The sequence below is a fragment of the Silene latifolia genome, chromosome 2 (genome assembly GCF_048544455.1).
Source record: "Silene latifolia isolate original U9 population chromosome 2, ASM4854445v1, whole genome shotgun sequence".
Classification (NCBI taxonomy): domain Eukaryota; kingdom Viridiplantae; phylum Streptophyta; class Magnoliopsida; order Caryophyllales; family Caryophyllaceae; genus Silene; species Silene latifolia.
The window spans coordinates 102,304,637-102,317,087 of NC_133527.1; the positions used below are offsets into that span (position 1 = coordinate 102,304,637).

At 39.2% G+C, this 12,451-nt stretch overlaps 1 non-coding gene across 1 annotated transcript; it reads left to right on the forward strand.

Annotated features, from left to right (window-relative positions):
* Positions 1 to 1,489: 1,489 nt before the first annotated feature.
* Positions 1,490 to 1,596, forward strand: LOC141644523 (small nucleolar RNA R71). The gene has a single exon (XR_012544137.1). It is a non-coding gene; the product is annotated as a small nucleolar RNA R71 (small nucleolar RNA).
* The last annotated feature ends 10,855 nt before the right edge of the window (positions 1,597 to 12,451 follow it).

Here is a 12,451-nt window from a genome sequence, read left to right on the forward strand (position 1 = left end):
CACGGGAACATCTTCCCATATCCCTAATGGTGTCTTCGTCGATCGATCGGCCATTTGGAGTGTAATATTGGTGCATTTAAGCTCTCCCATCCCCAACCTTTTACTCACCGAGTACGGCAAAATACTCACACTAGCCCCTAGATCACATAAGGCTTTGTTGATCGTGGTGTTGCCAATGGTACACGGTATTAAGAAGCTTCCCGGATCCTTGAGTTTTGGAGGTGAACTCCCTTGAAGTATTGCACTACTCACCTTAGTGAAGGCGATAGTCTCAAGCTTCCGGATCGACTTCTTCTTTGTGAGGATGTCTTTCATGTATTTTGCATAGGCCGGCACGTGATTGATTAATTCTGCGAAAGGAATTGAGACTTCCAAATTCTTCACAATTTCCATAAATTTTCCAAGTTGGTCATCAAATTTGGGCTTGGCTTGACGGCTTGGAAAAGGAAGTCTAATCACAATGGGCTCCTTCTCCTTGACCTTGTCTTCATTTTTCTTTGAAATTTCTTCTTTTGATGATTCTCCATCTTTGGAGTTTTGCACAATTTTTTCCTTATCACTAGCTTCCACAACTTCATCCTCAACTTGCTTCTTCGGTGCTTCATACCTTGTACCACTTCTCAAGTGAATGGCACTAACCATTTCATGTCTTGGGGGATTACTTTGAGGTGGTAATTGCCACTTTTGTCTTTGTGAACTTTAAGATGCTAGTTGAGTTAATTGGGTTTCCAACATTTTGGTGTGAGCTAGGATGTTGTTGATGGTGGTCTCCTTTGCTTGACTATCTTTTTGCATTTGAGTGAAAAATTCTTGTTGATTCTTTTGCATTTGGAGGACCGCTTTTTGAACATCAAAACCTTGGTCATTTTGTTGATTGTATGGATTTTGATTTTGGTAACATTGGTTTTGGTTGTAAAAGGGTCTTTGATTTTGGTTTCTCATGGGAGGTGGGGTGTATGTTGTTTGAGGGTTTTGAACATTTTGGCTTTTGTATGAGAGATTTGGATGGAATTTGGTGTTTTCATTGTAATAGTTGGAATAAGGGGTACCACTCTTGTATGCTTGGAAAGCATTCACTTGTTCATTTGTTCCCCTACATTCACTTGAGTCATGTCCCAAAGTTCCACAATTCTCACATATCCCACTTGGGATTGATGAAGATGCCGTCATGGCATTAACATGATGCTTTGGTGATTTTGAGGCTTCTTCAAGTCTAGCCATAGCTTTTTCAAACTTCAAATTGATTGTATCAATGTGAGCACTAAGTTGAGCACCCAATTGAGTAACGGAGTCCACTTCATGCTTTCCTCCTCTAGTAGCCTTGCGAGGTCTACAATATTGTGAGTTATGGACCACCATTTCCTCAATTTTGTTCCAAGTTTGATTGTCATCAACTTCGGTGAACATTTCATTTGATCCCATGTTGAGAATGTTCCTTGAATCTTCATATAGACCGTTCCAAAATTGTTGAACCAAGAACCACTCGCTAAGTCCATGGTGAGGACATGAGCGACAAATTCCTTTGAACCGCTCCCAAGCTTCATACAAAGATTCTTCATCCCTTTGCTTAAAACCCGTAATATGAGCTCTTAGCATGTTAGTCTTTTCCGGTGGGTAAAATTTTTTGTAGAAAGCTAGAGCCAACTTCTTCCAAGAATCAATTCCGAGAGTAGCCTTGTCAAGGCCCTTCAACCATTGTTTCGCGGTGCCAATTAGAGAAAAAGGAAATAAGACCCATCGAATTTGGTCTTGAGTTACACCGGTTTGAGAAATCGCATCACAATAGTCACAAAAGGTCTCCATATGAGAATGAGGGTCTTCACTAGGCATCCCCCGATATTGGCTACTTTCGACTAATTGGATAAATGCGGATTTGGCAATGAAATTTCCGGTCAAATGTTTTGGTATGGGAGTACCATTGGGTTGGTTCTCCTCGGTGGGTACGGAATGTGATGAAAACTTAGGCATTGTGGATTGATTTTGTGTTGTATTTTGTGTTGGGTTCTCCTCACCTTCTCTTGCAAAAGGGTTGATGAACTCAATAGTTGGTTGAATATCTACAACCTCACTAATACCTCTCAAATTTCTCCTAGTAAGTCTTCTATTGGTTGTCAAAGTTCTTTCAATTTCACGATCAAAGGGTAACAAATCACCTTGTGACCTTCTAGACATGCAAAATATCAAACAACTTGAAAACAATTAGAACAAACCTTGAGGAGTTTTACTTCCTCAAGGCAAAGAAAGACACTACTAATAAAAATATAAAAAAATCTAAATCATGTTAACACCGTCCCCGGCAACGGCGCCATTTTTGGTCGGACTAAATCTTTTCGGTAACTTGTCGTTAGGAGCACCTAGACCAAAACACAATTTATAGCTTCCCAAACAACTCTACAATTAGTAAAGAGGCAAGTAAAGGTCGGATCCCAAGGGACGGGAATTGAGATGAGATTTCTATTGAAACTAGTGGTGCCTTAGGGGTGTCATAATTTGGGTTGATGTAGAAGGTCACTAAACTAAATAGCAATGAAAATAAAAAAGCAAGATGAACTAAAAGGGTTGTAAACAATTGATAAAAAGCACTAGGGTGTCATGGGGTCATAGGGGATTCATTGGAATTGATCATACAAACATGTTCTCAAATTATAAGCAAGCAATTATTGTTGTGATGGATTGAGTTGGGTTATATCTTACAATCCTAGGAAAGTTTGGGTCCCGGAGCCGAATCGATTAGATTGTACAACACCTACAAGTCGACTTAGTCTTCCCTACTCAACAACATGCATGGTCTAATGAGACTCGAGTTGGTTTATGTCTTACAAGTCTCATTGAAAAGATAGGCGATGGGTAAAAAATGCAAGGATTCATAGGCTCGCATTTCATCAAACATAATATGTGCATGAGTTGAGATCAAAACAAGCAAGCAAATAAACCATGAAACATATTAATTTAAGCATGAATCATTCCCCCATGTTGGTTTCCCCTAATTACCCATTAACCCTAGCTATGGAACTACTCACTCATTATCATGTTGAACATGCTAGCAAGGTTGTCAATCATACTAACAAAGTGAAACATGATGAACAAATGAAAGTAATTAGCAATAATGAAAAAGGGATTAAGAGAATTATACCTACTAATGATTCCAATAATAAAGCAAAGAATAAAAGAAGTACTTGATGCTTGATTGAGAGGTTGTCAATCTCCCAATAATAACCCAAATAATCTTCAATTACCCAAAATAAAGGATGAACAAAAGAGAGTTAAGGAAATAAAACTTGTATTAAAACTTGATTAATTGTTGATTACAAAACTAAAGAGAGATTTGATTGGTATTAACTAGTCTAAGGATTGATATGTAACACCCTGTATTTTATTAAGTTGGATAAAATTCTTTTAATTGCTATTTTGAATTTAATTACATCATTTAACGATTTATATATTTATGCTTAGCTAATTAATTAATTTCATCATAATTCGATACGTTAATTTTAATAATCATTAATAAGTTTATTTAAAGTTAGTTCGAGTTTACTGAAATTAGTTCGAGTTTATTTATTTAATAATTTCCGTTTCTTTACGAGTCCTTATGAAAGTTGTTTTAAGTAAACCCGAGATGGATTTTGGGAACAAAACCGTCCAATTAGCTATTTTGAGCTTATTTCACTAAATTAGCAATTTTTATTAATATCCGTTAGTTTCGTAAAAATCGCTAATAATTCCGTTTCAAGCCGATTTCTTATTATTTACGTTAACTAGCTGAGTTTATTTTATTTTCACTCATTAAATTTATTTATTATTGATTCCGTTTTATTACTGAAACTCTTACTAAAACCGGTTAAATTTAACTCGAAACGGTTTTAATAACTATAGAAGTTTCTTAACGACGAAGAAACGTACGTATAATATATAGCATAGGCTAGCGGGCTCGTCACTCATTCTTTCATTTCCCCACGTCTCTTTTCTTCTTCTTCGTCCTTCTTCGTCCTTCTATTTGTTCCTTCTTCAACTTTTGTCTATAATCCGTCCTGGTGCTCCGTTTGTCATCCGTTTTCAACTATTTTTTTTCCATAGCGCTCCTCTCGTCGTTCTCGTCAATCCGTTGTAAGTCAAATTCATTTTCGTCATGTATTTTTACAAACCCATTTATATTTTCAGCTTTATTTTTTATAAGACGGTTGTATGTACTAAAATAGACGGTCTTGTAGAAGATTTGTTAGTCATAAATGATTAGTTCAATCGGAAAAAAGGTAACAATTATAGATTACTCGATATTACTTGTAAAATATGTTTATTTCGAATGCTGGTTAGTCTGTTTTATAATTAAGACGGTGTATAATTATATATAGGGATCCTTATGGATGTTAATTAGTCAGTTGTATAGTTGAGACGGTGTATACTGATATGTGGAGATGATTGAGACGGTGTATACTGACCTCTAGGGATCATTTGGGATGCTAGCTAGTAAGTGGTATATTTAAGACGGTGTATGCTGACATGTATGGATTGTTTTGGGTGATAATTGGTGTGTTTTATAGTTGAGACGGTGTATACTGACATGTAGGGATTGTTTTGGACTGATTTGGACTCTGTGTTGGGGCGATTTTTGTAGTCTTTAGGGTCTGTTTTTGAGTTGCTTTATACTTGTGGATTCCCGCTCTAAAACCGTTTTAAATGCTGACTAAGTTGGCTCAGCTAGGACTGTTTTTAGGCGCGAGAATGGAGTCTTAAGGGGACGATTGGTATTCTGTTTTGGACTGATTTTTGGGTCAGGTTATGAAGTAGGGTGAAGGGTGGCTATGGGTAGTCGGGTGGTGGTCGTGTCGGACTCCTAGTGGCCTGGCCGTGGCCTAGGCAGTGGCCTAGCTAAGTCACGAGTTTGAGGCCATGTGTAGTTGGTGGTTAGGCCGAGTTTGAGGTTGTCATAATAATTTTAGAGCCGTGTCTATAATTTGTTTTGACGCTAGTTTGGTTTATTTAAAATATAATTAAATTAATTTCCGTCTCATATTTTATATAAAGATAATTCGTTAATATCGTCCTTTCACATAATTTTTTAGGTGCCTCATATGTGGTTGAAGATGAAGAGTAATTTTGGGTTTTAGAAGCTTTCTCAAGTTATTACTTGTCTCTTTGCTAGCGTAAGGTGACTATTTCGAGTTACTCGACGAATTAATGTCACATTAGTAGTTAATGTTGTGCTTGTTGTTTGTTAAGTGTTTAGGTGATTGATAATGTGTTACTTTCATTTTTCACATGATAGAAATTGGAAATAGCATGAGAATAATATTGCGATAAAATTTGTGATTTGGGCCAAAGTAGGCCAAGACTCGAGTGGGCAGTTGACCGAACGAGTTTGGTCAAACTAGGTTTAAACCATCGACCTCGATTTGATGATGACCCGTCGCGGGACTCGGGTCGAGGGTTTGTCTTTGAGGTGAGATTGGTTGTTATTGGAAATTTTATGTTATGTCTTGATATTTGTAATTATCATTTCACATGTTGGTTGTTGGATGAATTGGTTGCCTTATACTTCAGTCTTGTTGCCTCTTTGCCATTTTAGCTTGTTCTCATGAATTATGAAATTAACGGTTAGCTGGAATTTGGATTATTATTGATAATGGAGATAGTGTTGGATTGTCACCTGAATTGGGTATCCTACTTGTCTTGTGTGGTGTGGGCTAAAGTATTCAAGTGGGACTAGGCGACTAGGTCCTAGGTGAGTATTTCTGCCTTCATCATAGATAGGTCATTATAGTCTTTGACGAGTGTATGTTCACCGCATAATAGCCTCTGTGTTCTGACTTGGTGGGTTTATATCCAAGTTGGGGCATGACCTCGTTACTTATTTTGAGAGTAAGTGGTCAGCTTAAGTACTAGCCAACCCTTTGGTGGACTCCTTAGGGTACTCACATGGTTTTATACAATTGTGGGTCTTGGGTGCGGTGGTGTGTATCCGCATGTCTAGGTCTCCATGTGATTTTAGGCTAGGGTTGTGTTGTGTCTTGGCCATGTTTTGATAGAACCTCGAGCCAAGATACCGGTTCGATTACCTTCCCTACCTCGTGGTATAGACTCGAGTTACAGAGTGACTATTGACCGTACTAAGAACTTATGCCTGTCTTTGATATATTGCCCTTTCTTGTTTGATGATTCTATGAATCATAGAAGGTGAGATGCAAGCCGGCTATGGTTGATAGAGTTTGGATTCCTTGATGTTATGTGATTCACATGATAGTGTAGTATGAGTCGGTCTAGTATTCACATGCTAGGATTATGTGTTGTTATATTGTTGTTCACATGATAAGCACGATTGTCTAGCATCTATATAATAAGGCATTGTGTGATTCGTATTCATATTTTTATGTTTACATGTTATTTTATTTATGACATTTCGTGGCTGGGAGAACTCGGAGTTACTCCCCACTGACTGTGGCTTTCGTATTTGTATAAAATGCGATTGACAGGTAGGTGATGCATATATGGGGTACACGGACGAGCTAGCGAGCAAAGTAACCTTGGAACCTAGATTGACTAAATTATATTGTGACTCTTAAACACTTTTTATGTCACTTACATTTTAGGGACATATGTCTCCCTTTCTCATATTTGGGTTGTATAACTTTGTTTCGCGACTTTAGCGATGGTCATGTTGTGAAACTTCTAGTTAGACCTTGTATGTTTGACACCTTCCAATTTGGATATCTTTATAACAGGTTCAGGTTTTACAATTACAGGTTTTTACCCAATTGAACCTATTACAAACATATCCATGCAGTTTTATTCTAGAATTACGTGTTTACTTTTCCGCGATAAGTGAGGGTGTCACATGATAAGAAGAACGTGCTCTTCCAATTAGACTAATGGGGTATTTATAGTGGAAATTAGGTGGATGCATTAGGGTTAACTAAAGGCTTAAATGACGATTAAGTCCCTACTTAGGGAAACGCCGGTATTTTCTGAAGGATGGGCATCTTTCTTGAAGCTTGAGGAAACGAATTTGCGCTGCCTTGGAATCCGTGCGTCTTAGGCTCGGGACGGCCGAATTCTATTGTCTCTGCCCGGGCGTCTTTGGGAGAAGACGGGCGTCTTCTGGTAGCTGCTTCCCGGGCGTCTTGTATGGAAGACGCACGGATTGTGGTGCTGGGGACGGGCGTCTTCAGGACAATCCGCACGGATTGCTGCCCAGCCTTGTTTCTTCTTCTTTTCTTCCCTTTTCTTCATAAAATCCCTGGGGATTTCCTTGGGGATGCAAGGATCTTTTCTCATCATTGCCCATCTACTATAATGGCCTTCTAATCTTGTCTCTCCTTGATGCTTGGTCATTGAATTCAATCAATTTAGTCTCATTTTGCCGTGAAAATGCAAGGTTTGCACTCCTTTCCTACCAAGGATACAAAACCTCAAAGAATATGCAAAACAAAGAACTAAAGACAATAAATGACCCAAATATTCACTAAAAAGCATGGGAACTAGGCTAATTCAGGGACTAAATATGCTCTAATTATGGTCACATCAAGGTCGTATCCCAAAACCGATCCTGGAAGGCTCGAACCAGGCTAAGTTTAGCCCGAATCTTCCTCCTCGTGATGTCCCTCCAAGCCTGTACCAAGGCACCAAGCGCTTCTCGCTCGATGATGGCCTGCTCCTCTACTGACAATTTCTCATAGGCCCCCATCATCGTCGTGTAACCCGAGAACGACCTGATGTTCCCGCCCTCCTATTTTGATTCAAAGCAAGAGCTATCTTTAGCTCGAATGAAAGGGAAAATGAATAGTAAATAAGAATGAAAGAAGATAAATGAAAGAGTGATGAGTTCAAGTTACCAAGCTCTTCATCGTCCTGTAGGACAGGTGACCCTCTACAGCCCAGATGAGGTGCCTGTTGTCCCAAGGCTCAGCCCACTCTGGTGCTCCCCTCAGCTGGTGACCACCTCGTCCGATATTGGCCCATCTCGGGGCCTCCTCCTCCTCAACAACCTCCTCTTCGACGACCTCGTCCTCAGCAGCTGCCACTCCGGCAGCAAAGCCTTCTCTAACGCCTCCTCAAGCGTACGAGAAGGGTCAAGAGCTGTGTCCACGTCTATAGGAGCTCTCCCTGGCGTAGAAGCCTCATCATCTGCAAAATTGAAGTGAATTTAGGCCGCGTCAAGTGACGACAAGCCTTAATTAGAGGATTTTCGAGTTTTCGGAGCTCCGAAATCGTTCTTTTATCGCTCTTTTTCGGCCAATTTTCCTAGAAAACCGTCCGCTCATGTGGTAATTTGGGTCAAGTCAAGCCTAAGTTGAATCCTAGTCTTGGTTACGAGTCGAAATTTCGACAGCATTTCGTTATAACGACGATTATGCCCTAAAAAAAGTGACCTGAAAAAGCTGTCACAAATCAAAATTCCAAAATGGTAGGAAGTTTACCCATCATACAAGGATTCCAAATACCAAGTTTCATCACAAATGGGCAATCCTAAGGCTATTTTCGAAGCAATATACGGTTTAGCTGTGAGACCGTCTTAATTTCACTCAAATGCTCAAAACTCAACGAAAATTCGAAATGAATACATGGTTACGATCCTTATAGTACCAATTATCCATTTGCAAGGTCAATTTAACAAGGCAAAATCATTTGGGAAAAAAGCCCCAAATATTTCGACATTTACTGTTGAATACCTTGATTTTATTGATCCAATTTGATCAAATACGGAAGATTAATGCAAGATTAATACACATACCTCGATTTGTCATGGAAAATGCAAGCTTATGATCGAATTTTAGCAAGAAATGGTTGGAATTTGTGAGAATATTTGAGGTTTTATTGTTTCGAAATTATGAAGACAATCCCGTGTTTCATCGAGTTTTTACTCAGAAAATCCACATTCAGGAATAGACGCAGCAGGTGATGCGCCTCTTCCAAGAGACGCAGCTCTTGTTGTGCCTCTTTCTCAGTTTTCCTCCAAATGAATTTTTGAAGATTCGTTATGAGTTCGTTATTCGTGGGCCCATCTTTGGTGCGCCTCTTCCTTCATTCCACACATCGTATATTTGGTTCATTTGACATTTGTTCTTCGCCCGGACCCGCATTTCCAAGCTAACTGCCAACTCCCGTAATATTTATCCTTTTACCAAGACTTTGCTTGCCACAACGAGCGAATATTCTTTGAGAGGTGTTTCGACACGCCTCTACTCTGTTCCCCCAGCGAGAGTATACGGATAACCAATCGCCCCTCTCAAGACATCGAGATCAGTTCCCAATTATGTTTCCCCGACGAGAGTACACGGACAGACATTTGCCACTCTCAACACGCGGAGATCAACATCGACCCAAGCAGATTTCTCCTCGCAGTTCCTAACTACGTCCTACTGCCTCTTCCAATCTCACGTTTTATTTCCTCTTGAGGTATGATCTCTTCTTATGGCTGGCGAGCCTCCTTAAGTAGTCTAATGGACTTTAAATGACCCTCCCCGATAGTGGACAGACTCTAAAATGTTCCCGACGACAGGTCCTTGGCTCAGACCCCTTGAGCCGCCTCACGTCGCCATAGTCACTACTACAGATACAGGCTATAACAACGGTCAAAAACCGTTGCTATATAAAAAAGCAGACGTTGTTAAAGCGTCCGTTGTAAAAGGTTATAACAACGGTTGGTTTTCTTATGCATCCCGTTGTTAAAACTATTAACAACGGTTTTAAGTATAAAAACCCGTTGTGGAAAGTGTGACTCAATTTTGGGGGGAAAGTTATAACAACGGGTTTTAATATACAAAACCGTTGTTATAACTAAAGACAACGGGTTGTTTGTAAATAACCGTTGTTCTTTGTTCTTAAAAAATAAAAATAAAAAATTAAATATTACTAGATGCATGCATAATTACGGCCCGTTAGAATTCCGATGCATGCATTATTACTGACATCACTGTACATATGAACGGATAATATGGAATGAGAAGGGTTAGTAATAAGATTTGAAGCAGCATTATTGAGAGATATGATGATTGATGTGACCATAATTGGCGCATATTTAGCCCCCGAATTAGCCTTGTTTCCATGCTTTATAGTGCTTATTTGGGTCATTTCTTATCTTTAGTTCTTTGTTTTGCATATTCTTTGAGATTTTGATCCCTTGGTAGGAAAGGAGTAAGAATCTTGCATTTTCATGGCAAAACGAGACTAAATTGATCGAATTCAATGACCAAGCATCAAGGAGAGACAAGATTAGAAGGCCTTTGTACATATCATAGTAGAAGAGAAATGTTAAGAAAGGATCCTTGAATCCCCAAGGAAATCCCCAAGGAATTTATGAAGAAAAGGGAAGAAAAGAAGAAGAATTGTTGCTGACTGACAATCCGAGCGGATTGTCACCAATCCGTCCGTCCCAAAGAAGACAATCCGAGCGGCTTTGCCACAATCCGCTCGGATTCCCCCTCCACAATCCGCCCGGATTCCCATGAATTCGCTCGGATTCCAACGCCAGAATCCGCCCGTCCCGACCCCATTCCGCCCGGATTCTAGCACAACACGGATTGTCTTCTCCAAGCTACGAAGAAAGAAGCCCTTCTCTCGAAAAATACCGGCTCCTCCTTGCTCAACTTAAAAGTGTAATTACTAGTTTAGCCCTTAGTTAACCCTAATGCATCCTCCCTAATTTCCACTATAAATACCCCATTAGTCTAATTAGAGGAGCATGTTCTTCTTATCAATAATTAGTATAGTTAATCTCAATCAAATCTCTCTTTAATATTGTAATCAAGTATTAATCAAGTTTTAATCCAAGTTTTGGTTCTTTAATCTCTCTTTTGTTCATCCTTTATTTTGGGTAATTGAAGATTATTTTGGGTTATTGTTGGGAGATTGACAACCTCTCAATCAAGCATTCAAGTACTTCTTTTATCTTTGCTTTATTATTGGAATCATTAGTAGGTATAATCTCTTAATCTCTTTTTAATTATTATTAATTACTTTCATTTATTCATCATGTTTCATATTGTTGGTATGATTGACAACCTTGCTAGCATGATCAACATGATAATGAGTGAGTAGTCTCTTAGCTAGGGTTAATGGGTGATTAGGGGAAACCAACATGGGGAATGATTCATGCTTAAATTAATATGCTTTCAAGTTTTATTTGCTTGCTTGTTTTGATCTCAACTCATGCACATGTTATATTTGATGAAATCCTAAGCCTATGAATCCTTGCATTTACTATCATCTTCTATCTTGTCAATGAGATTTGTAAGACATAACCCAACTCGAGTCTCATTAGACCATGCATGTTGTTGAGTAGGGAAGATTAAGTCGACTTGTAGGTGTTGTACAATCTAATCGATTCGGCTCCAGGACCCAAACTTTCCTAGGATTATAAGATATAACCCAACTCAATCCATCACAACAATAATTGCTTGCTTATAATTTGAGAACATGTTTGTATGATCATATCACATGATTCCCCTATGACCCCATGACACCCTAGTGCCTTTAATCAATTGTTTACACCCCTTTAATTCATCTTGCTTATCTATTTTCATTGCTATTTTAGTTTAGTAACCTTCTACATCAACCCGATTTGTGACACCCCTTAGACACCACTAGTTACAATAGAAATCTCATTTCAACTCCCGTCCCTTGGGATCCGACCTTTACTTGCCTCTTTACTAATTGTAGAGTTGTTTGTGGAGTTATAAATTGTGTTTTGATTCGACCGTGACCAACGACCACATCTTAATTTGTGAACACTTAGCGGGATCGCATCAAAAATGGCGCCGTTGCCGGGGACGGTGTTTGTTTGATTTAGATTTCTTTTTATTGTTATTAGTTGTGTCTTTCTTTGCCTTGAGGAAGTAAAACCCCTCAAGGTTTGTTCTAATTGTTTTTGAGTTGTTTGATATTTTGCATGTCTAGAAGGTTACAAAGTTATTTGTTACCTTTTGACCGTGAAATCGAAAGAACCTTGACGAACAATAGGAGAGTTTTTAGGAGGAATTTACGAGGTATTAGTGAAGTTGTCCAACCCACTAGTGAGTGTGTCAATCCTTTCGCAATAGAAGGAGAAGAAAACCCATTACACAATACCCCACAAAATCCACCTACAATGCCAAAATTCTCGTCGCACTCCGTACCCACCGAGGGGAATCTACTAAATGGTACTCCTACACCGCAACATCTCACCGGAAATTTTATCGCCAAGTCCGCCTTCATCCAACTAGTTGAGAGGAGCCAATTCGGGGGGATGCCTAGTGAGGACCCTCATTCCCATATGGAAACCTTTTGCGACTATTGTGATGCTATCTCTCAAACGGGCGTGACTCAAGACCAAATTAGATGGGTCTTATTTCCTTTTTCCTTAATCGGCACCGCGAAGCAATGGTTGAAGGGCCTTGATAAGGCCACCCTTGGAATAGATTCTTGGAAGAAGTTGGCTCTAGCTTTCTACAAAAAATTCTACCCACCGGAAAAGACTAAC